The sequence below is a fragment of the Corvus moneduloides genome, chromosome 1 (genome assembly GCF_009650955.1).
Source record: "Corvus moneduloides isolate bCorMon1 chromosome 1, bCorMon1.pri, whole genome shotgun sequence".
Lineage (NCBI taxonomy): Eukaryota > Metazoa > Chordata > Aves > Passeriformes > Corvidae > Corvus > Corvus moneduloides.
The window spans coordinates 74,541,684-74,564,912 of NC_045476.1; the positions used below are offsets into that span (position 1 = coordinate 74,541,684).

Here is a 23,229-nt window from a genome sequence, read left to right on the forward strand (position 1 = left end):
TCATGCAAAGACCTCTGTTGTTTTAGACACCCTTATAAAGGCTCTGAAAGGGATCTCAAAGAATACAAGATATTGAGGGACTGATTGACACTTTCTATGTAGACCACAGGACCATGAGACACAGCTCCTGAACTGTGGGCACTTGCTCTTGCTGCAAGCACTAACCCAGGGAAGCCTAGGTGTCTACCTCCCTGCTCTCCTCCAGCTCTGCAAATAAATTCTAGGTAAGTTTTGGCAGTCTTTGGCACTTTGGTGCAAGCAAATCTCCTCCTGTGCTGACTCTTTAATAGAGGAGATCTGTTTGAGCCAGATTTTCTTCCTTCTTTCCCCTCTGCAGCTTCTGTCATTTGGAGGTGTAGCTGGGGAGCAGAGTTCATGCCAGTGTGTCTTCTGAGGAACAGGTTGGCCTGTTTGGATTTTTTTTCCCTGAGGGTGCAATGACCAGCCCGTGGAAAAGGTGTTCAGAGGAGTGGCATGGCTGGTAGGAATATTGAGGAGGAGGTAGTGAGGCTGCAGTTGTAACTGTAAGCACAACCTCTGGCCATAAATTTGATATTTTCTCCTCCTAAAACACCATCTGCTCGCTACTGTTTATATTCCATGCCAACCCTCACACATTCAGGCAAGTCTGTGCTACAGGGACACCTGTGGTCACAGCTCCTCCCTGAAGTCATCTTTGCAGCTTGGGAGGAAGGTGACCTCCCCTTTCAGAGTACTTCAGCCTGAGTTAACAGAAAACTGCCTGTGGTTGTGGGCACATTACTTTGAGTGTTTATGCCACTTATCTGTTACCTAAAGATGGAGGTTTTGAAGACACTTTAAAGTGTTTTTTTTCCTTTCAGCTGCTAATCTTACAGTGTCAGGAGCCTGCACTCATGAGAAAGTTGCACCAATTTACTTCAAGGGGCTTTAAGTTTTAGTTAGAGTGACATGGGACATGCTATACATATGGAGGGTAGGAAGGCTCTGCAGAAGGATCTGGACAATGCTAGAAGCAAAGTGTGACCTTGCAGCTTCCCATTGTGCTCTTTCACTTCCCTTTTCTGGTCAGTCACGAGAGCTCAAGCAGAAGGCAGCCAACTCTCCCCATCTCCCATCACCCTTGCAGGGTGTGTACTGTGTATTCCACTGCAGGGCAGCCCTCCCTGGCACGTGGTTTGCTCCCCGACAGGCTCATGTGAGCACTGCTGGGACTCCAGGCTGTGGATCCCGTACTGGTTGGGCTAGGTGAATGACTCACAAAAGCTGGGATTGTGCCCTGCCAGCAAGCAGCAAAGTGAGCAATGATGCTGCCAGTCCTCTGCAGGGTGAAGTGAGCCTCCCCAAGGCAGGCCTTTGTCCCTTGGAGGGAGGATGAGGAGGAGGTGTAAATTGCAGCCAGGTTTCCACACGGTAACCTGAAGGCCTTTACCTCTGCAATGTGTTTCACAACCAGCACGGTGGGCCAAGAGATGACTTTTGTGCTTTTCTGATTTTCCCACCCAGTGTGGCTCGGTCCCTAATAAAAATCAGTGGGCAGTAGGTTTCTTGGGTAACCACTTCTCCATGAGACAAAATGAGAGAAAAAACAAATTGGGAATTATGGGCTGTTGGATTTTGCCTTGCTCATTCTTAAGGCCTGTGTGCAGATGTGTAGCGCCGAAGGTCAAAGGCCATTGACTTCAGCTTCTTCCCCTTAATTTTTATATCCACTCTTACTGGATAGGATGGGTTCAGCCTGTGGATGCCTGTATCCCACTGCTCTTTTCAGGATGCTTCCCAGTGTTTTTGTTGGGGTGAGGACAGGGGCTTCCTATGGGAAGTCAGCCCATGAGGCTCATTGCCCGCTCTGGAACCATTACTGTGCTGAGGGATGAGTGAGGAGGCTCTTGCAAGGAGGAGTGCTCAAAGCTTGCAACTGCAAAAATCCGAAAGCAAGACAGTGGAAAGCTGGCTGGATAAATGTGGAAAGCTCTTGGAAATAAACAGCCCACAGAGGCACAGCCAATCTTTTTGAAACTGGTTTAAAGCGATCAGTTACTGAGTCCCACTCCATGTGGGTTGAGCCTGAGGGGAAGGCTGGCATTCCCTGCGAGGTGTGCAGGGGGCACAGCAGGTCCCTCTCCCAGCCAGGAGCCTCCTGGGGCTGTAATGTGGAGACGTGAAGCCAGCTGGCTGTGTTGTAGGCCAAAAGCCTCTCTTCCCAGGGGCTGGAGCAAAGTTGAGGGTGTTGAGCAAGATGCAGGGCTGAGTCTGGCGTCCCCCAATGGTGGCAGGGGAGGGCGAGGGCATGGCAGGGTTGTGGGAGTTGTTGTCATCCTGCATCCATCTGCCCTGCAACATTTTTAAAGTGCTAACATATTTTATGACGCCGTGCAAGTGAAACGAAATAGTGGCTCCTGGCTCCTCGTAACTTGTGTAAATTCCAGATGTGACAATCCTTTTACTAGCAAATGGAGATGTTTATCCCTGTGCTCTCCTCGAGTTGAATTAGCTCCCACTAGGAAGAGCTCGCTGAAAATGTGCCTGTCTGGCTACTAAATGGCTGCCTAATTGTCCCTCTGCCCCTTCCCGGAGCTGCACATAAAAAGTGCAATCCAAATTCCTGGGCAAACCAGGCAGGGCTCTGGAGAGCACTTCCCGCCCCCCTTCAGGAATTGAACGTCACGCCTAAAGGATAATGCAGGATTAGGGCAAGGGGAAAACGAGTGGCTTAAACAGATCCCAACTGCAGTGAGGCTCAGCAAAATGTGTCCTTATTCCCAGCCATAGCCCTCTCTCTCTCTTTTTTTTTTTTTTAAATAAAATTTGTTATTATTGCAAGGGGAAGGAGGAAAGGGGCCTCCAGATTGTGAAACAAGCGGAAGAGGAACAGTGTTAGTTCCCTGAAAGCCCCCAGCCCAGGCCACAAGGCTGCCTTGCCCTCTGCCACATGGTAGCCTACATGGGAAACCCTTCCTGGCCCTTCCCAGCCTGTCCTCCCCCACCTCCTCCTCCTCCTCTCCCGGAACACACAGGCACTAGTTATTAGGGATTAGGTGGAACAGATGCATGTAAGATGCTTACTGCCTTTTCCAGACGCAAGGCCACTTTCCAATCAGCTCAGAGGAAACAGGGTAATTAGATGGAGTCGCGGTCGGGGAGTGGGGGGGAATTAGCCTCTTACTCAACCAGAGCCTGCAAGGCCACCGCTTCCCCCCCACACTCCCTCCTTTCCCCTCCTCCCCATTCCTCTGCCTACTCTGTCTTTTCAAAGCTTTTTGTTTTTTCTTTCCCTTTTCCAGGAGGCAGCTGATGCCGGCCGGCTGGATGCCAAGCAGGTCAGGCCTCTGCAGCTGAAACTGCCCGAGATTCTTAAGCGGGATGATGAATCAGCTGTGTCCTTTAGGACACATCCTCTCTTGGACATGCTGCTGGGATGTCGTGTCTTTCTGCTGCTTCCCCGTGAGAGTGTGCTCAGAGCTGCTGGCTGATGACACTGGGTGGGTTGATGAGTTTGGTTTAACTCTTCCTCCTCCCCCTCATAAACCAGCTTTGTGCCCTGGTGAAATTATTGCCCCTTAAGCTGACGATAGCAGTTGTCGATGCAGTAGAGAAGGAGTGCTGGGCTTTGAAGGAAATGTTGCCTTGCTTGTCATTTGCCTGCTTTTAAAAGCATATTAAGACAGCTTTGGCTTGAGTGCCCTGCAGGCAGGAATTCTGAGTGAGGACAGGCTGGTTTTCACTGTGCCCATCCCTGCTCCCAAAAAAAAGCCTTGACTGTTGGGGTTGCTGAGTGCAACTGCTGCAGACTGGAGGCTGCTGTACCCAGGCTGCCTCATGCCTGATGACTCTCACAGCACAAGAAATTTTTCTTTTCCATCTTCTTTTAAAGTCCTTGGGTGTGTTTACACTTAAGGGCTTGTTCATCCCTGAGGAGATTTTGCTGGGTAAAGTCCTCCAAATGTGGAGGGCTGTCCTGTCACTGTTATGCACAGGGCAGCTGAAACAAGGTAATGGTTATCAGGCACTGGGGATGATGATTAAGAAGCTGACTATTGTATTTATGACCATCTCCTCCCACAAGCTCCTGCCTTGCTTGTTTGCCTTCTGAGGCCTGACTGTACTGCTGTTTGTTGTGAGAGCACTGCTCTTTTCCAAGATGTTTGGTTTTAAAACCATCAGAATGTCCCCAGGGCATTTGAAAGGGGATGTACTGTGTCACAAAAGACAGTGTTCCCCGTGGAAGGATTTTTTTTCCAAGTGACAGGTCAGTTGGGCAGTAAACATGCAAAGGAAAATCACCATTACAAATGTATGTGACCAGAGAAGAGCTGACCCCAGCTCTGAGGCAAAGAAACCAGAGAGTGTCTGGACTTTCCCAAATGCAGGTGCTGCTCCACACTGGTAGTACGCTTTTGAACATCATGTAGATAATTTTCTGAGATTGACAATAACCTCTTTTCCTAAGCATACACAAACACCAAATGTTGAAATCCACTTCAGGGCTGGATGGAAAATTTCTGACTATGGTTTGCTGTCAGGAAATGCTGGTTCAGCAAGAGGAAAAAGATGTCAACTTCAACAGTAAAAAAGGATCAGAAAGAAGCAGAAAAAATATGATACCATTGAAGATACTCTCCTGGGGGCTTTTTGAAGCAGTGAGGTTTATTTTTCAGTGCCCTGTTTTTATTGTTCATTGACATGTGGGATAAACACAGCCAGAACAGAGGCTGCACCGTCTTTTTCCCTGTGGTTTTGCTTAGTATATGGTAGGTAACAGTTTCTACATACCCAAAACATCCTTCCCAGTGCCTACCTGCAATAACACAGGTGGTAACAGTGCAGGTAGAGGGGAAGGAACTCTTTATGAGTTTTTTATGACCTTTCTTTAGGGAGAGGAAAGTGCCTCTGTAAAGTACAAAACTCCCATGGAGGCATGCTGGGATCTGTCTTGGAGGTGGATTATCTCCTTCACTGACACCCTGCTCTCCTGGCCATGTGGGTTAACTGATGACCTAGTAAAACCATTGGCTCCTCTCAGGTCTTGACATACTCCTCATTTATGTAGCTGCAGCTACTTAGGTCTGGTAATTCTAAAAATGGCATTCTTCCTGAGCACCCAAGTCCTCACAGGAGTACAAAATTAAATATGCAGGACAAAAACAAGACATGGAAGAATAACCCTGTGTTGCATGGGAAGTGTGTGTAATTTTGGTTACTGCTCTGCATTTTTTTATGTCTGCCAAATACATGAGATTGACAAGTAAATAGACGAAAATATATATGCTGAAGCGAAAAAAAGCTAAGAGAAACAGTATTCTAGTGCAGTTCTGAAAACAGCCAACCAAATAAATCTCCCCAATACACAGCTTTTCTACCCAGGGTGGCTGTTTGGTTGAGGACCTTCCCAATTAGCATTGTAAACATACCAAAGTGCTATGCGTGTTTTAGAGTAAATCGACTACATAGATTATTACTGTTGGATAGCAATTAAAATGATTGAGTAGTCTAATCTATGTCCTGGTGTAGTGCCAACTATCAGAGCTCTGATTTATGCATTTCTTCCTCCTCCCCATGCTGCTTCTGAAATGGGACAGCGTGGGAAGCCTGGCAGTGCATGGGACAGAACTTCTCTCGGCAGTATCAGGCCACTTGTTCCTTGAATTCCCCTCCGGGAAGTGGGATGGTGGGAGGAGAAGAGACTTGGCGCTTCCCATCCCTGCTGATGAATGGGGCCAGGCTTTCTTTGGACTGCAAGTGAATTCACCGGGCCAGATGCTCAGGCCAAGCCCCAGGATTGCTTGTTCCTAGGAAGGAAAGGTAGAAGATTCCTGAGGTCATTAAAAAAAACCACATTATTTTGTGATATGGTGAAGTTCCTGTTTCAGAAGTGATGCTTGTGTTTTAGTCTCCTTTTTCAGTGCTGACCCCTAAGGCAGAGGATACAAGAGGGGTGCATCATTTTTATGACAACAAGGATGCATCCCTCCCAATTGTGACTCCCTTTGGCTGGGATGTGGGATGCTGTGGCCGGCCTGCTGTGTTTTCTGTCTTTCTCTGGGACAGCTGAAGTGAGTACTGCAGCAACAGATACATTCGTGATGGATGGACTGGCAGAACCAACATATTTTACGGAGGTTAATAAGAGTTTTGTAGCTGTTATTTATTACCAGGACAGGGAACGCCTACATGTGTCCCTATCTCTTATTGCAGTAGTAACGCTTGCCTTGAAAACCAGCTCATCAGCTTTCCCCCAGGCACTCGTCTGCTTTTCCCCTCCTTACAGTTTCTTCAGGCCATGCTGCCCGTTTAGCATTTCCCTGAACTACAAGGGACAGACTGAGTGTCTGGGAATGTATGCACAAATCAGATGACCCGAAACATCCTGCATTTTTCCCCCCTGTTACTGGATCACTCAGGTTCTTGCTTTGAATCTCCCTCTTTGTTACCTACCGGGGCATTTGTGGCTGGAAGGTTGTCGGGACAGGGGCAGTTTGACACAAGCATGCACAGCACAGAGGAGCAGTCTGACCTGCTCGCAGCTCCACACACTGCTGCTCGGATGACAGCGGTGATTTTTCACGCCTGTTACTGGAAGAAGGAAGTAACTGTTTGCAGTAAGCCACGTACTAACCAGGAGCTGGATTTCTGGGGACCTTTACCCGTTTGTTTTCCTCTCCGAGTGACTTGCCTCTGAGCGGGACACTTTGCAGCCCGAGCCTATGTCAGCCCTGCCGGGGTCTGGCATTTGTCAGTCACTCAGAAGATGGGAGCTCAAGTGAGAGGTTTTCCCAGTTGCCAAACATTGTTCCTACTATGGGAGGCTTTTGGTCCCAACTTTAGAGAAGCTGTCAGTGTTCTGGCTGCTGGGCAATGCTTCTGCCAGCCCGGGGGTGAAAAAGGAAAGGCAGGGTTGTCCAAGTCTCTGGCCAGATAGCGCCTGGATTTCACCGCCACGTGATGCAGCTGTTTAGCAGCTTGTGCATGCAAAAGCTGTTGAAAACCAAAGGGGCATGGGAGAAAAGGAAGAAACATTTTGTTTCTCATCTCCCCTTCTCTGCCTGTTTTTGTCATGCTGCTGTTCTCCTGCCCCGCTCCTCAGCTATTTGGCAGAATCTCTGCCATTGCAAATGTACGTGACTAATCTGTTACTTGGGGAAACGATTCACAGGCATGAATGACCCAGGCGGTCAGAGAGCTGATGGGATCCTGTGCTAGGAAGAGTGTTTTGGGGTTTTGGGGGGTTTGGTGTGCTTTTTTTTTTTTTTTTTCTTCCCTAGAGGGTTGCTCCCTTTGTTAACTGATGGGAGAGAGATACCCATCGGAGTACTAGACGGATAGGGTCTCTGTTAAAGAGGTGGCCACGCTCTTCCCAGCCCCAGGGGCAGATGCGCTGCACCAGGACTGCACGTCCCCCTTCCTCCCCAGCCACGTGGATGCCGTTCCCTCGCGGTGGCACGGTGCCATCAACCACAGCGTGCTCGCCGGAGTGCAGAGGCTCTGGAAGGTCTGGGTGTGAGATTAGGGCAGATCCCTACAAGTTCGTCTCCCAACCAGCTCAGGCAGACACCCGAGGCCGTGGGACCGGAATGCTCTGACCTGAATACAGCCAGGCACTGTCCCTTCAAGCCCGGTCCTCGCCTCCCTCCACCACTTTGCTTTGCTCCGTTTCAGCTGTGCATCCTTAAGTGATTCAGGGGCTCCGGGCCAAAGGGCTCTTTGCCCCGCTGGGCTGATCCTGAAGAGAAGGGGTGATGTGCCAGGAGGTCTGGGAGGCGAATGTCATTTCATCACAGTTCTCCCGGGAGAGGTAGAGGGATCCAGCATGGGAACAACGGGGGTGGGGGGGCAGGGGTTAATGACTAGAAATGGGATAAATTAAAGAAGGGAACATGTAGGCCAAGTATTTGAAGAAAACATATGTCTAAATGCGGTCAAGCCAAGAACTATTTTCTCAAAAAAATAAGTAAATTCCAGAGAATGACTAAATTACTGGACACAGCTCCTAACTAGGTACCTTGAAAATGTGTTGAATCAGGCTGTTGGTGTGAATTACTCGCCCAGCTCTGGAAAATATACCCTAGGGAGTACCAGCTTTCCTGGTTTTCCACTGATCTTAATGCCAAAGTGAAACCTCCTGAGGCAAAGGGACATTAACTAACTTACAGTGCCATCTAGCCCCATCTAAGACATAAGACGTCTGTGAGTGGTTGCTAATTTTGTTCCTGTAACGGGGAGGCTGAGTCACTTCAGCTCTAACTCACCTCGTAGGTCATGTGCTTGTGCATATAAGTGTATCTTGGAGTACATCTGTGCATGCACTGGGATATATTTTTGAAAAGCTGTCCATGAGCCATAAACATAAATGCCTGATTGGGAGCCATCCCAGCTGGACAAATCCTATATGTTTTCATGGCCACTCGAGGTGGGGAGGGCAGCTCAGTGTTGTTTAGGCCTGTCTTGCACTTCCCATTGATAAGACCTTACTTTGGATGCCTCAGGGATTTGCCAGCCTGCATGTGCTTGAGCTGGGAGTGTTGGGTGCTGGATGCTCGCTGCAGGCTGTTTGTGGGGACGTCTCCCCAGAGCAGCGTTTGTAACAGCTCCCAATGCTCAGAGCACGGGTTTGCACTTTCTGAGGGGAAAAAAAGGCAAATAAGAAAGCAGCAGTGCTGCTGCTACTGCTCATCTTGTGAAACATGTTGGGAGCAGAGGGTGGTGGCTCCGGCTCCTGCTGCCCACACTGTGGTGTGACTGCATCGCTGTGCCTTTCACTGCACTCACTACAGACAAATCATCCCCTGAAAGATGGGGACATGGGGTGAACTCTGGTGACCCATCAAAGGCCACAGAGTGGAAAAAGATGCCTTGGGCTCCCTGGTAGAAGGGTTCAAGGCCCCTTGAAGTCTGTGAGTGTCCTAAAATTGCTGTGTTAGCTCTTTGGGCCTCTGCTTTTTGCCCTTGCGGGCTCCAGAGGGATTCAGGGGGTGCTGCTGGGGTCCATGGGTTTGGTGCAATAGCTTGGTTTTGAGTCTGCAAAGCTGGTGCCAGCCTTTCTTTTCTGTCTTGCAAAAGACTAATGCGGGGAAGCTGGCCAGACTGCCAAAGGTAGCAAAGTAGCCTTTTTCTGTGCAGGAAAACACCCATTATCCTAACTGGGCTTGGATTACCAGTGTTTTTTCGCACTTTCTCCGTTATGTTTCTTTTTTTTTTTCCTTGTGTGCTTGCAGTAATGTCCGTAGCCAGACATATGCTCATGGCCTAGAATGAAGTCGGCTGCAATTTCATCCTAAGGGAGTCGCTCAACAGGGGTTTTGTGGAGGCAGGACGCAGGCTCTGGTGGAGTTGCACGTGTGCTGTTAGACCTCCAACTGCACTCCCCCTGCCTTCAGCTTTGTGGGAACGAGGAGCAGCAGGCTCAGAAATACAGCCAGTCTGGTGCACATCTGGAGGCAGTAATTGGAGGTAAAATGTGCACCTTCTGTTCTCAATTGAATGAGGTGTTTTCTTGCATTAGCGATTTCAGCGCATCAGCACCAAAATTCATCCTTTTAAACACACTTGCTCCCCATCCCCCATGCTCTGTGCTGGTCCGAACCTTCTCCAAGCATAAAGGTGTTGGGAGCTGGGTTGCAGGGTCAGGCCTCTCTCCTGTAAGGCTCCTTGTGCCTTACTTCCTTTATCTCCAAGAGCAGCCAGAAGCACATGCTGCGGCAACATAATCATTTAATCCAGGCTGGTGAAACCTGTTCTCCAGATGAACAACTGACAGATCGTTTGCTCTGTAGCTCTGCATATGAATGCAATGTTTGTTGGGGTGGCTGGATGCCGGTGCCAGTTTTCCACTCCAGTTTCCAGCAAAGCCAAGCAGCAGCCTGACCATGAATCTGCTTTCAGCTCCTTCCTCTGCTCCCTGCAACATCCTTGCTGCAGCCACATTAGTGCTGGGGCTCTCCCTCCCTGGCTGCTGGCCACTGGTGTGGATGCAGTAGGTGCACAGGTTCCTGGCAGGCGGATGCAGCCCTTGGAGGAGCGCAGCAGGCCTCTGGCACCCGGGATAGGAACGTGTTTGCCTGGGGAGGCAGGTGATACCTGAAAGGGTGCAGCCAAAACTAACAAAGGTGTGTTCAGAGATAGATACAGTTTGATCTTTAGCCCCTGATACAAACCTTGCCTTGGCTGGGGAAGCTGCTCTGCCAAGCCCTCTCGTAAGGGCGTAACAGCCTGGTGGATTGCTGGTGATTCCAGCAGTGGGTTGGAGCAGGGACATGTACTGCTGCCTCCCTTGCAACTGCTGTGAGTTAGCAGGGGCAAGTGAGAGGGGCACCCCCTGTTCTAGGCCTCTGAAGTCCTCGGGTCTGAATGTCAGACGTGAGGAGATGGTGCTCTCATAGTCTCATGTGCCATCACAGAATTACAGAACGGTTTGGATTGGAAGGGACCTTACAGATCATTGAGTTCCAAGCCCTCTGCCATGGGCAGGGACACCTTCCACTAGACCAGGTTACTCAAAGCCCTGTCCAACCTGGCCTTGAACACTTCCAGGAATGGGGCATCCACAACTTGTCTGAATAACCTGTTCCAGTGTCTCACCACACTCACAGTAAAGAATTTCTTCCGAGTATTTAATCTAAATCTACTTTCTGTTTAAAAGCATTACCTCTTGTCCCATCACTACATGCCCTTGTCAAAAGAGCAGAGCCAGTGGTTCATTGCACATCATGCAAATGCATGTGCTCATGTAGGTTTTCTGAGTGCCCAGAAAATCTGTCATCTCCTAAGTGCTGGAGGTACTTCTGGTGAGCAGCCCATCCTGCTCTGCTGTGGCCCTTGTTTGCTGCTTCTCTGGTTTCAGGTTCCATCCCTTCCAGATTTTGTAATGCAAGCAGTAGCTGACACTCTCACGGCCCAGCTGATGGCTTGGTGGTTGCATGAAACCAGGGAGAGCACTGTGGTGTGCACTGGTGGCAGCCACTGCTCCAACAAACAGCATTACAAACTTACCGGGTGAATATGCAATGGTTTTGCAGACATATTCTTTATTTTTGGCTTAAGGAGCAAGCTGAGGGCTGAGACTTTACCAGGGCCAGCTTATGCCTCTTGAATTGCCTGATCTGCTTGCACTGCCTCTGACGATGGAGAGCTGAAAGAAGCTGCTTGCATTCAGATTGCAATCCAGATTCCTTTAAAACGCCTTTTCTGAGAAGAGCACGCCTTAAATATTTTTGGGCCAAACACTGTGAGAGGTTGGCTCGGCCTCCAGAAACACTTTCCAAAGCTTGTAGTCCAGAAAAACGTGCTCTAAAAATGCACTGCATCCCCCTGCATTAGCTGGTCCGACCTACTGTGGCCATATAACAGGATTTTTCTTTCAGCTCATATGAGATTTGTATTAAGATCTATATTTGTTACACAGTGCAACAGCTTCTTTTTCTTCCTTGTTCCATGTTATGCACATCCAGTGCCTGTCTCTGTGCTAGATGAGAGCCTGTGGGGCATTTAGGGAGTGCAGGTCTGGGCCGTGTATCACCCTGTCACCAGGACCAAGCTGGGAGAGGTCAGTACATGTGCACAGCTCGGAGCAATGCGTGCTGTGCTCGAGGGCGGGGGGATGGGAGGTTTGAAACCATCACTGGTATTTTATCTTCGGTTTGGCACGGCTCAGGTTTGTCAGCAAAACACCATGGTCCTGAAATTTCAAACCTGAGGCGGAGCTGGGAAGAACATCCTAGAGCTCCTGGGTTTCTGTCTAGGGCTTTGGACACAGCTTCAGTCAAAGATTCCCCCTTCCTGAAAGAAGAGAGATGTCAAAGTGTAATGTTTACATCAGTTGTGTGAAGTCCACTCAGACCTATTCAACCCCCTGCCTCTGTGTAATTTTTTTTTTGCAAGCTTTAACTAATAAGGAAGGGAGTAAATCTTGCTTGAAGTTATTTTTCTTCCTGCTTCTGTGTCCCACCCCCAGGCGCCCCATGGCAGGTGCTACAGAGGCGAAAACACTGCTCCTGCAGAGACAGATTAGCAGCACACAAAATGATCTCTCTCCTCCTTGTGCACCCCAGAGCCCGGAAACTCCTCCATCTCTGCAGCCTTGCAGCCCAGCTGTCCCAAACCCCAGACAGCAGGGATGGATAACAGCAGGCTGCTCCCTGCACTGCAGCCCAGGCGATGGAGGAGATAATGGGAATGATTTCTTGGTACAAGTACAAGCATGAATCCTCTGAAGAAATACTGAGCCTAGTTGTGGTGGAAAAAAAAGGAAAATAAAGCAAATTCACACAGGTGCACACACACAACCTCGACCTCATGTAACGGAGGGTTTGGTCGTGTCTGACTTTTTTTCTCAGCTGCTGGTCCTTGAATTCCTCCCAATGTGGCTCCACCACTGGAGCAACAGCTGGCATGCTGAGGTGCACTGCAGGGCTGCCAGCTCTGCTCACTGCAGATCAAACCTTGCACTCTGTTACTGGGGGATTTCCTTGAAGCCCTCGTGCCTTTTTGCCAGAGTGCTCAGATTGTGTGAGAATCGTGCCTTTTGATGGAAGAAAAAGGGCCGGTGGGGGGAAGCTAATTAGGAAAAAATGTTTCTAACACTCGTGATTGTGTAGGAAAATGAACAAATAGGAAATGAGTGTGACCTACAATGAGTAAAATAATAATCTTTCTGCCCCGAGCAGGGCTGTATGGCTCTTTGGATGACGTGGTGGTGGTGGGGGGGGGGGGGTATGGAAGAAAATGGAGCCCTGCTCAGTGCTGCAGGCCTGCCACTGCAACTGAAAAGAGTTATTTTGCCACTCTGGATGCTAACTCATGACAGGCAATTCTTTAGCTATGTCGAATGAAGCCCAAGGAAGGGTCCATCACAGATTAACTCCTAAGCCTCAGGGTGTTTTGCTAAGTGAGGTGCCAGACCAGTCTGTGGAAATCTTGTTCTTGATTTATTATTCATTTTAAATGTTAGATCCTGCCTGCAAAGATGAAGTGTTTCCTGGCCTCACTTTCCAGCATTGCTATTCTTTCCATCCTCTATTGCTTCCACACTCGGTACAGAGACTTGAACTTTCAATACCTGCAAATTTCCATCTGGTTTGTTAGCAGCACTCCTCAGGAAGGGGATTATGAAAAGTTGGAGATGCTACAGGTAAGCATCCAAACAGTAATCCTGGCTTCCACAATGAGACAGTGTGTTTTGTGTGGTTAGAGAAGCAGGAACAAGACTCATGAGTGACAGAGCAAAAAATCTGTGATTGCTGTTTGGCAGGAGATACTAAAACTTTGTCAAGATAGGCAAGTATCTCCATTGTGGTCTCTGACTCACAATTCAAATATGCTGGGAACATTTGAGGGGGCTGGGTCAGTTCTTTAAGCAGTGGGAAAACAAGGCTTTAATGCATCACGGCATAACTTTGGGTCTGTGCTCTACTGTTCTGCTTTTCTTTGAGGAAACTGGTGTGGCTGGCAGTGGGGAGAGGGAGGTGTTGTGAAACCACACACACACACACACACACTCACATGTGATTTTAATCCCTCCTAACAGTGTTTGAGACTCATTTGACTGCGGTGGCTGAACTGAACCACTTCTGACTTGCCCTCCTGAAGGTGAACGGAGGACGAGGCTGTGCAGTGGGGCTGGTGACAACTCGGTTTCAATCTCTGCTGCAGCAGCCTGGCTGAGGTATGCAATGCAGAGGAGCTTGTGGAGGGGCTCACCAGCCCCTTCCAGCTATTCAGTACCACTCTGTGGGCACAAGAGTGTCACAAACTGGCTGGCTAAACCAGGCTTGCAGCTCTGGTGTATGGTCATTATGGTGGCAAAAAGCAGCTGGGCTGTTCCGGTGAATCAGGCTGTGCGCATAGGAAGGCTTGCCAGCAGCTCGGCTCTCCTGCTTCCTTCCACTGCTGCAGATAACGCCGTGCAGCCTCCCAGGGAGGGAGGTGCATTTATGCCCTTACCAAAGGTGTTTTCTGTTGATATGGTGTGTTCCTGCACATGGAGGGGAAGGCAGATATGGCCAGACATCCTCTTCCAGATCCTGTTGCGTGGGTGAGAGCGGCTGCTGGCAGTGGGGTTGCTCCTTCGTGCTTCTCCGGCTGGAGGCAGGCACCCATTTGGGGATGCTTCCCGGAAAATACAATTGTACAGTGAGCAGATCCTTTCAGTCCATGGCTTTGCACCTTCTGCTCCTGGCGGGGCTGGAAGGAGAACCAGGAAATGGTGCTGGAAGAGTATGGCCAAAAATGGTCAAGACCAGGTAAGGAGCAGCCATATGGCAGACGAGCTGCTTGCTCCATAATTAAGCCAAGTCCTCGGGATGCAAGAGGTTTGGCTGTGCTCAGTTGAGAGCCTGGCTTCCTGTGTGTTCCTCCCTGCTATGATTCTGACCAGAAATTCCATTTTTGACCTGAAAAATCTTCCAGATGAAAATTTAATTATAAATGTGATGTATTCCCACAAGAAACTCCAGTGTCAGCAAATAAGCATTTTTTTCTGAAAAACTGTTTTATTCACACACACAAGAACCTGGCTCCCACTGATTCCATGCTAGAGCATTACCCCGGTAAAAACTCTGTTGATTTGTTTAATAAAAATGATTATGGTTTGCAGTTAACATCCATTAGGCATACAAGTTGCAAAGAATTGACACCGGTCATGAAGCCCTCTCGCACAGGATAAATTTTCTTGGCAAGTTATTAAATCATGACCTATGCTATAGCTGTGATTTATAAAAGGTTTCTGGCAGTGGAGAAGTGGGATGAATCAATTTTGGGAGTGCTAACCCAGATTAAAACATTTTCTTTCCTTTGGTGCAACAAATTACTTGCTTTCTGCAGAGCAAAGGTGCAAGCATTTCCCTCCGGACAATGTGACTTGTAACACGGACTTTGTAAATATTTTCCTTATGTAAAGGTCTTTGCTCATGGTTGTTATTGGTTCCATATTTACTTGGGATCTTTGCATGCAGAGGATGGCTTTTGGCTTGTGAAGAGGAACTTCTCGGAGGCTGGACCATTTCCCCTCACACTCCTGAGCGTCTCCAGGATTGTGTGTAATGCTCAGAAAGGCTGCTAGGGGCAAGGTGCTTTTCCACGTGTAACAGAAAACTCTGCAAGCTCATTAATAAAGGCCAAATAAAATAAAGCTTTGAAAGTCAACATATTCGAGAAGATACGCTGTTCTGGGAAACAAGCAGAGAGGAGGTGTGTATTTATGTGAACAAAAGAAGTCCAAACTGTAAACCATAATATATCTGTTAGTTCATTAATGCATCTGATGCTGACTGATTCCAGGGGTGTTCCTGCTGCCCAGCAGCAAAAGTGCAAATAAGTGGACAGCTGTGATTTAGTGCCAAATATTTGAACACATCGTGACAATTCGGGCCACCCACTCTCTTAAGTAAATACAGCTTCTGGAGAATAATTTCGAACTGGGCTGAAGTGCAGAGCAGCCACTTTCATGTGCATCTCAGCCAACTGGCCCTCAAGTATTTGGGGCCAAACTTTGCCTTCTGTTACACCCTGGGAGCCCTCATTCACTCCAGAGTTTGCACTACGTAGCTGAAGGGCAGAGCTGACTCCTGATGTTAATCTGACTTTTTCTAGCTCAGTAAGTACAATTTCACATGTAAATGTGAATGTGGAACAGATCTGGACTCGATTAGCTCCTGAATCCTTGACAAAAAACTATAATTGTTTATTCAGATGATGTTTCTTTCTCTCTCTCTCTCTCTCTTTTATTTTCTCTACACTTTAAACCCAAGGTTTTAATGGGCTTGTAAAATAAATACATGAGTGTAGATTACAGTGGTATCAAAGGTGTGAGGAAAGCTCTTCCCTTCTCCTCAGCAGGGCTAAATGATCACTTGGTGCACACTTCAGTTGTACTCTCCAGAGCCTTGGGCAGGGGTGGCTGCGGATCTGATGGTAGGAGGGAGGGTATTTCCAAGACAACACTTAGCCCGGGGCTCCCATTACAGATGTGAAGGACCTGTGATATATATCTTTTTTTTTTTCCTAGTAGGCAGTGAAATCTGTGCTAGTGGCAATATCTGGGGCACAGGGTTGTTGGGGGAGGAGAAAAGCAAGCGAATATGGAAAAAAATTGTATTTATCAGGGTAATCTAGTTCAGGAGCACAAGTACTAAAGCATTTTAATCACAGTCATACGGCTGTGTGTCACCGCAGGGCAAAATTAAGGCTATTTGTATGCCTTGGTAGCACACTGCCACACTTCAACAAGTTTGAATTTATTTTAAGCATAACTTTAACTCTGAATTCCCTGGGTTTGTAACGTCTGGTCTGGAAATAAATGCAACCTCTTTATATTGTACTTCACTCTTAAAATAGGCTTTCCACTTTAGCTCCGTTTCTGTTGGCTCGGCAAGAGCATGGGCTGTCATTTCCTGCCCTGCTGGGTTTGCTGTTTAAATGGAGAGGGCGGTGTATCCGAATAAAGGAACACAGCAGTAAAAGCTGGGATGGGAGAGGGATGGCACTCCCAGGGCAGCTGTGCCACAGCCCAGTTATTGCTTTAACTGCCCGTGCCTGACTATCTCCTGCACGAATGTGTGGCTACATTTGGCACAGAGATGCTTTCCTTGGGGGTAGAAGGAGCTCACAAGGGATCAAAGTTTCAAATTCAGTTTCAGGCTGTGGAAGTGACATTGTGATGTCAGCTCCCAGTAAGGCCACTGGAATTGGTGGGATGATGCTCAGCTCACACCAGGCTGCCTCTGAGCTTGGCTCACAGCTCTGGAGCTGCATGCTGTAGCTCTTCGTGGGCCACAATGGAGAGGCTCCACCCAGCCAGGCTGGGCACAGCTGGCCGAGCAGTGTGCCCAGGGATGGTCCCCTGCAGGAGAAGTTACTCTGTTTGCCTCCCCACAGGGGAAATTGCCTCCTCCTCCTCCTGTGATGGGGAAGGCTGGTGGCTCAGGGAGCTCTGGGGATGGAGTCCGTGCCCTGACTGTTTTAAACACAAGTTTCTTCAGACAAGGCTTCTTCTTGATAGGAGAGAAACAGCATCATTCCTGGAGTTTCCTGCCTTGGCTTCTGCCTGCAGCCATTACCTCCTTCCCCCACTTCCAAGCCATCCTGCTGTGCTTCTTGCCTTGCTATACATCCAGAGACAGTGCATACATATGTCCCCCTTCTCTCCCTCGCTCTGCTGTGCAAGCTCCCTCACTCGCTCTCTCCTTTCCCTCCCAATACACCCATGCCCTACCCCCTGACTAAAGCAAAATTTCCCTCTTTTTTTGGCAGCTGGGCTTCCCAGGGGCCCAGACTAACAGAAGCCTGAGCCCTGACTGACTGTGCCTTGGCCAGAGCAGAGCAACTCTTTGCTGAGAGATAATGTTGCCTTAAAGGAGAAGGGATTTTTTTATTTCCCTATCTGTTTCCCTATCGTGCTCATCCATTTGTTTCTAGGCTCCCATGGGGAGAGCAATGCTTGTGCCTGGGACCCGCTGCCTCCCAGTCACCTACTGGGAGTTTCCCTCTTCCTGGACAATCTTCCTGGCTGTGGAGTTCATCTCTGAGCCAGGCCTCCTGTAATTAATGCAAGCCTTGCTCTTGACTTTCTGCAAGCTCTGGATTTCTGCAAGGCCTTTCCAGGACTTGCAGCTTTCCTCCAGCTCAGCCCTTGCAAGCCAAGTGATGAGGCTTCCAGGGCTTCTCCCGCGGGATGGCTCCAGTGCATGCATCTCACTGTCAGGAAGCTTTTCCTGACACTCAGCCTAAATTTTCCCCTTTTCAAATGTTATCCTGGCACTCCTACTTAGCATGCACTTTCTGTGCATCTCACTCCCTCTGAGCAGGCTGTGCTTTTCCCTCTCCACTGCCTGGGCTCTTTCTGGTGCTTGCTGGCTGTCACCCACTTTTCTTGCACCCGCCTCAGCTTGGCCAGTCCAAGCACATTATCTTACAGCTCATTTCCCATTATGAATCAAACCTCCCAGGCATTTCCCTCTTTCTTTTTTTTCTTTCTTTTTTTCTTGACTTTTTCTTCTTTTACCTTCTCCCCACCACATAGGAGGGATTTTTGGGTGTCTGCCTCATGGTTCAGAACATTTTTCTCTCCCCTTTCACTGGCAAGGTTTTTAGTGTAAAGTGCTGGCATTTCTTTGTTGCTGTGGGCAGCTCCCTCTCAGAGTATCGAGTGGCTGGGAATGGGTAAATGCACAACCAGAGCTCCTGGGAGCAGCCCAGGCAGGTGCCCCTCAACCCGTGCCATGCTCGTGCAGACTCCTCAGTACAGACTGAGTTCCCACTGTTGCCTTCCTCTGTGTGAATCCATGATTGCTCTCCCCTGTTTGGACTCTTCCCATGGATTTTGTGGATCTGAGAGTACCACACCTCTGCTGAGTCCAGTCTGTGTGGGCAATGACCTTCAGTTCAGGGAGCACTGGAAATGAAGAGGGGCAGGCTCTGCCTCATGGTGTGCACACATGAAATGGCTCCATGTGCCTCATTTCTTTATCAAGCCAGCCTGAATGTGCTTCCTGGTGAGGAATAGACCAGCACCAGAATGGAAAAGTGTAAGAGACAGGTTGCTTTTCCTTCTGTGTCCAACTTACTTTGCTACCACATGATATGGGCTTTGATCAGGACCAGAACCTGGGGTGAAGGGCTGAGCTGCTCTCCCACTTGCAACTTGCACTGCCACCGGTGTTGAGTTCTTGCTTTGCCATAGCCAGAAAATGAAGATTTCTCCATGCAAAATGGCAAACACAACCGTGGAGGTTGCCATGACAGCTCTGAGGAGAAACTGGGTCATCCCTGCAGCCCGTGGAGGGGACCAGTCATGGCTGCCTGGTGGTCACCCTCAAGCCCACAAGGGCAAATGTGTTCCAGTACTCATTATTGGGCTGACTGCTCTGGTTTTGTGTTTCCTGGGAGGAAACCAAAGAGTTTCAAACTTGGTTACCATTTTAAAGTTAGTGTGGCTAAAATGGTTGGTTGGAACCCACACCACTGCCATGGCAACAGATACATGCACATTTTTTTTGGAACATGAAATGAGAACAACTTTTCTTGTGCATAAGTAACTCTTCAGAGGAGAAGATGCTGAGGAACTAGAAGTGGGAATGACATACTGAGGAGACTGGAGATATCAAGCCAGCAGAATTGAGTACAGGATCATTTCAAAATTAAAAAGAAAGTCAAGGATGAATGGTGAGGCTGAGAAAGTGCTTTGGCCAGTGAAATGCCTTAAATAATAGTGTCCTCCATGGACTTAAGACCAGTTATGAAACACATCATTGGTTTCACATCAAAATAGTTTTTTCAAAATATAAAAGTGCATGTTCATTGATTATTGATATCTTTGGAGAATGTGGTCACAAGTGTTTCAGGGGAGCATTGCTGAGAGCTGTGGAAGATCTATCCTTTTTTTCCAGCCATGTACCCTCCTCACTTTCTATATATCCCCCTCGGGCATACGATATTGATCTGCTAATTCTCCTTTTTTTCTTCCTACTTGCCGCTTTCTAGACAGAAGACACCAGGGATCTGGGTACCCTCCTTGAAGAACAGAAGGGATGGGTAAGGAACATCCACCAGTTCCTGCAGTGGAAGCCAAAGTGACGATTGTTCCTTTCCTTTGTCATCACCATAATGCTGTGCAGGAGAAGGACAGACACTGATGGCCCATCTCCCATGGGTCATGTACTGTCAGCAGTTTCATAACAGACTAGTTTTAGGCTTAATGCCAGCTCTGCTTTTGTGTAGATACCACTGACAGGTAATGGTGTGACCTGTTTAACCGTGTGAGTATACAATCTGTGGTTATTTCCATGTAAAAGACAATACATACTTTTGTAGAGAGCAGGAGATTTTTTGGGAATTGCGTGTGTGAAATATAAATTAATGCACTGAACTGCCTTTTGTACACACACAGATGTGCACGCACACAAAAGCATGGATCAAGTTGCAAGGTCTGCTCCATAAAAGTGGTGTTGATTTTGAAGGTTTTGCTGCTGCCTTTTTCCTGTCACAGAGGCAAGGAGCACCAGAGGGTTTGCCTCACGGGGTACCAACAGCTTGGCACTTTGCACTGTATGGTTGGAGGGTCAATGAGCCTGGTGTTACCTGGCCAGGAGCAGAGTTGTGGCAGTGTCTGGCCCTTAGGAAGAGGTGCTTCTGTTTCTGTGCAGGTAGCCAATGCTGCACTGCTGGGATAGTGGTTTAGCCACGAGAGCAGAATGATGACCTGTGCTTGCTGAGCACTACCACTGCACAAGCAGTACTTTTCTGAGATCAAACTGAGCCCTGGTTGAGTTGGCTGGCATTGAGCCTGAGTGAGCTGGGTGCACCAGCACTAGAGTCTTTCAGCATTGGGATGGAGCCCCTCTGAGGCATCAAAACATGCAAATCCTTCCTGCTGGCCTCCTCCCTGCCTGGTTTTCCTGTCTTTGACCCTGGCTGGATGCCAGGTCCCCACCAAACCTGCTCTATCACTCACCTCAGCTGGATGGGACAGAGAAAAGGCTCCTTGATTGAGATAAGATCAGGTAGAGATCACTCACCAATTACAGTCATGGGCAAAACAGACTCGAGAGAATTAGTTTAATTTATTATCAATCAAATCAGAGTATGATTATGAGAAATAAAACCAAATCTTGAAAACTCCTTTCCCCCACTCCTCCATTCTTCCTGGACTTAACTTCATTCCCAAATTCTCTACCTCCTCCCCACAGGGCAGGGGGATGGGGAACTGGGGCTACAGTGCAGGGGTGACAGGGAGCTGGGGCTGCTCTCAGTTCATCACATGTTGTCTCTGCTGCTCCCTGCTCCTCGGGGAGGGGACTATTTACACTCTTTTCCTGCTCTAGCCAGGGGTCCCTCCCATGGAAGACAGTCCTCCATGGATTTCTGCAAGGTGAGTCCTTCCCGCAGGCTGCAGATCTTTATGAACTGCCCCACTGAGGGTCCCTTCCATGGGGCGCAGTCCTTCAGGAGCAGCCTGCTCCAGCGTGGGTCTCCCGCAGGGTCACAGGTCCTGCCAGCAAACCTGCTCCAGGGTGGGCTCCTCTCTACGTGGGGCTACAGGTCCTGCCAGGAGCCTGATCCAGTGTGTGCTTCCCATGGGCTCACGGCCTCCTTTGGGCATCCACCTGCTCTGGCGTGGGGCCCTCCACAGTGAATACCTGCTCCACTGTGGACCTCCATGGGCTGCTGAGGCACAGCCTGCCCTCACCACGGGCTGCACTCTGGGCTGCAGGGGAATCTCTGCTCTGGCACCTGGAGCCCCTCCTCCCCCTCCTTCACTGACCTTGGTGTCTGCAGGGCTGTTTCTCTCACATATTCTCACTCCTCTCTCCAGCTGCAATTGCTCTTCTGCTTAAACACACTATCTCAGAAGCACTACCACCCTCAGTGATGGGCTCAGCTTCGGCCAGCTTCAGGTCCATCTTAGGCCTGGCTGGCAATGGCTCCTTTGGACATGGGGGAAGCTTCTGGCAGCTTCTCACAGAAGCCACCCTTGGAGCCACCCCACTACAAAAACCTTGCCATACAACCCAAATACACTTGGATATTATCTCCTCTCCAAATTAGTCTGAAAGCATTTCTTTCCAATGTTTCTAGAATCCCAGAAGGGAGCTTAATCCCTTCAGCACTCTCCTCATGCAAAGTGTACCTGGGATACCGGATGGCTGAATAACCTCTCATGGATAAGAGCCATTAGCATTTGAATTAGTGACATGAGGATAGCAGGTGATTATCCCATTTAACAGCTGTTGAGTGCTGTTGAAGGGACACCCTCAAGAAGAATGAACAAAAATGCAGTGGATTTTTCCCTTTTAGTAAGGGTTTCCCTGCCTTGTATGAATATTGACATGCTCCCATGATTGAAAAGTGGTGCATTTTCCACCGGGACATCTTATGATCATTAAACCTCTTTCCTGTAGAGAGCTGGACACCTCAGTATACCTACAGCATGCCAGCAGATGAGAGTGAGAAAGTGGAACTGTCCCCAGACAGAAAGGGAAGTGGTCCTGCGTGTTTGGGAAACAGGCTAAGCCAAGCATAACGAGAACAGTCGAAAGAAAGCTGCAAAAAGAAGCAAAAGTTAAAACACAGCTGCTGTGTATGCACTTCAGCCATAAGAGATGTGCCTGGAATGGGCCTGACTGCTATTCTCTCAAGTGGAAATGTGACTGCTTCAAGGGGCAGGAGGACCTAGACACCAGTTAGAGCCCCCAGTGTGATAAAAAAGATGAACAAAAAAATGCCCTCTCTGAAGATGCAGAGAAGTGCATTTTGAAAGTGTAGGATCTATCAGACATACTGCATAAGGAAACCTTTCTGTTTGGAGGGCATTTTTGCAAAAGAAGACAAGACAAAACTGAGCAGGAATTATTGCAGTTATTATTGTAGATAATTTTCTCTCCTGATATATGACTCCATTTCTCTTGACAGTGTGTTAAGCAAAAAGCAAAGTACCAGTCCTCATCAGCACAAGGAAGTGCTGTCTGGGCTCCTGCAACAAAGACATTAAAATGTGACTCTCCCCATCTCCCACTTGAGTCTCAAACATGACTCATTTTGAGGCTCTGCCTTTTAGAGTAAGCTGAACGAGCTGAGGATGCCATACTTTCATAAGGATTCACCTATGTCACTTCCCACTGGGATGCTGGTGACCTGCCTCCCAGCCTTTCAGAAGGTCAGGCTCCTCATTCAGGTGTGTTGTTGATGCCTGATCCCCTTTCTGAAAGCTGTCTTAGCCTTGAGATGTTTGTGGAAAGTTGGCTTCATTGTCCCCCCAGGATCAGCATCTCAGAGAAAACAGAAATGACCCCCCAGGCTTTTGTCTTCAGTGGAGAGTGAAGGGGGACAGCGATGTGGCAGAAGTGAAGTGGCTTTTTTGTCCCGCTGTGATTTGAAGCTGATGGCAAGAGGTGTACCTTGGGTCAGGTTAACTCTGCAGAGTTAGAAAATCAGTTTAAAATGGTGAGGTTGTCCCTGGGGCAGAAGTGATGAGAGTGGGCAAACAGAAAAATTTCTCCAGTCTTTTTTGTGGAACTGGAGGTTTTCGTTTCCTTTCAATTTGAGGGGGATAAACCTTTTCTAATAAGCCAGAAGATTTTATGGGGTACAAGGTTTTTCCACTTGGCTTTTCAATCTCCTTCAATACAATTTTTGTCTTTTCTCTCTCTAATTTTTTCTTTCTCTTTGAATAAACTCCCTTTGAGGTGGGTGCAGTGGCAATATCCAGGCACAGGTGAGGATATAGAAACATTTACAATGTTAAATAACATCCTTCCTATTATT

At 48.5% G+C, this 23,229-nt stretch overlaps 1 long non-coding RNA gene across 8 annotated transcripts in view; it reads left to right on the plus strand.

Moving 5' to 3' along the window:
* Window positions 1-19,924, plus strand: part of LOC116447209 — a 41,339-nt gene extending 21,415 nt beyond the window's left edge. For 3 of the 8 annotated variants that reach the window (XR_004241517.1, XR_004241521.1, XR_004241525.1), the window contains 7 exons: window positions 103-224; window positions 338-401; window positions 3,264-3,461; window positions 9,192-9,426; window positions 11,424-13,636; window positions 14,925-15,159; window positions 19,450-19,924. This is a non-coding gene — a long non-coding RNA (uncharacterized LOC116447209). Of the gene's footprint in view, window positions 1-102; window positions 225-337; window positions 402-2,878; window positions 3,096-3,263; window positions 3,462-9,191; window positions 9,427-11,423; window positions 13,637-14,924; window positions 15,160-19,449 lie in introns of those variants that run through there. The other 5 variants (XR_004241523.1, XR_004241524.1, XR_004241522.1 and 2 more) reach the window with 5 other exon arrangements.
* Window positions 19,925-23,229: the final 3,305 nt, after the last annotated feature.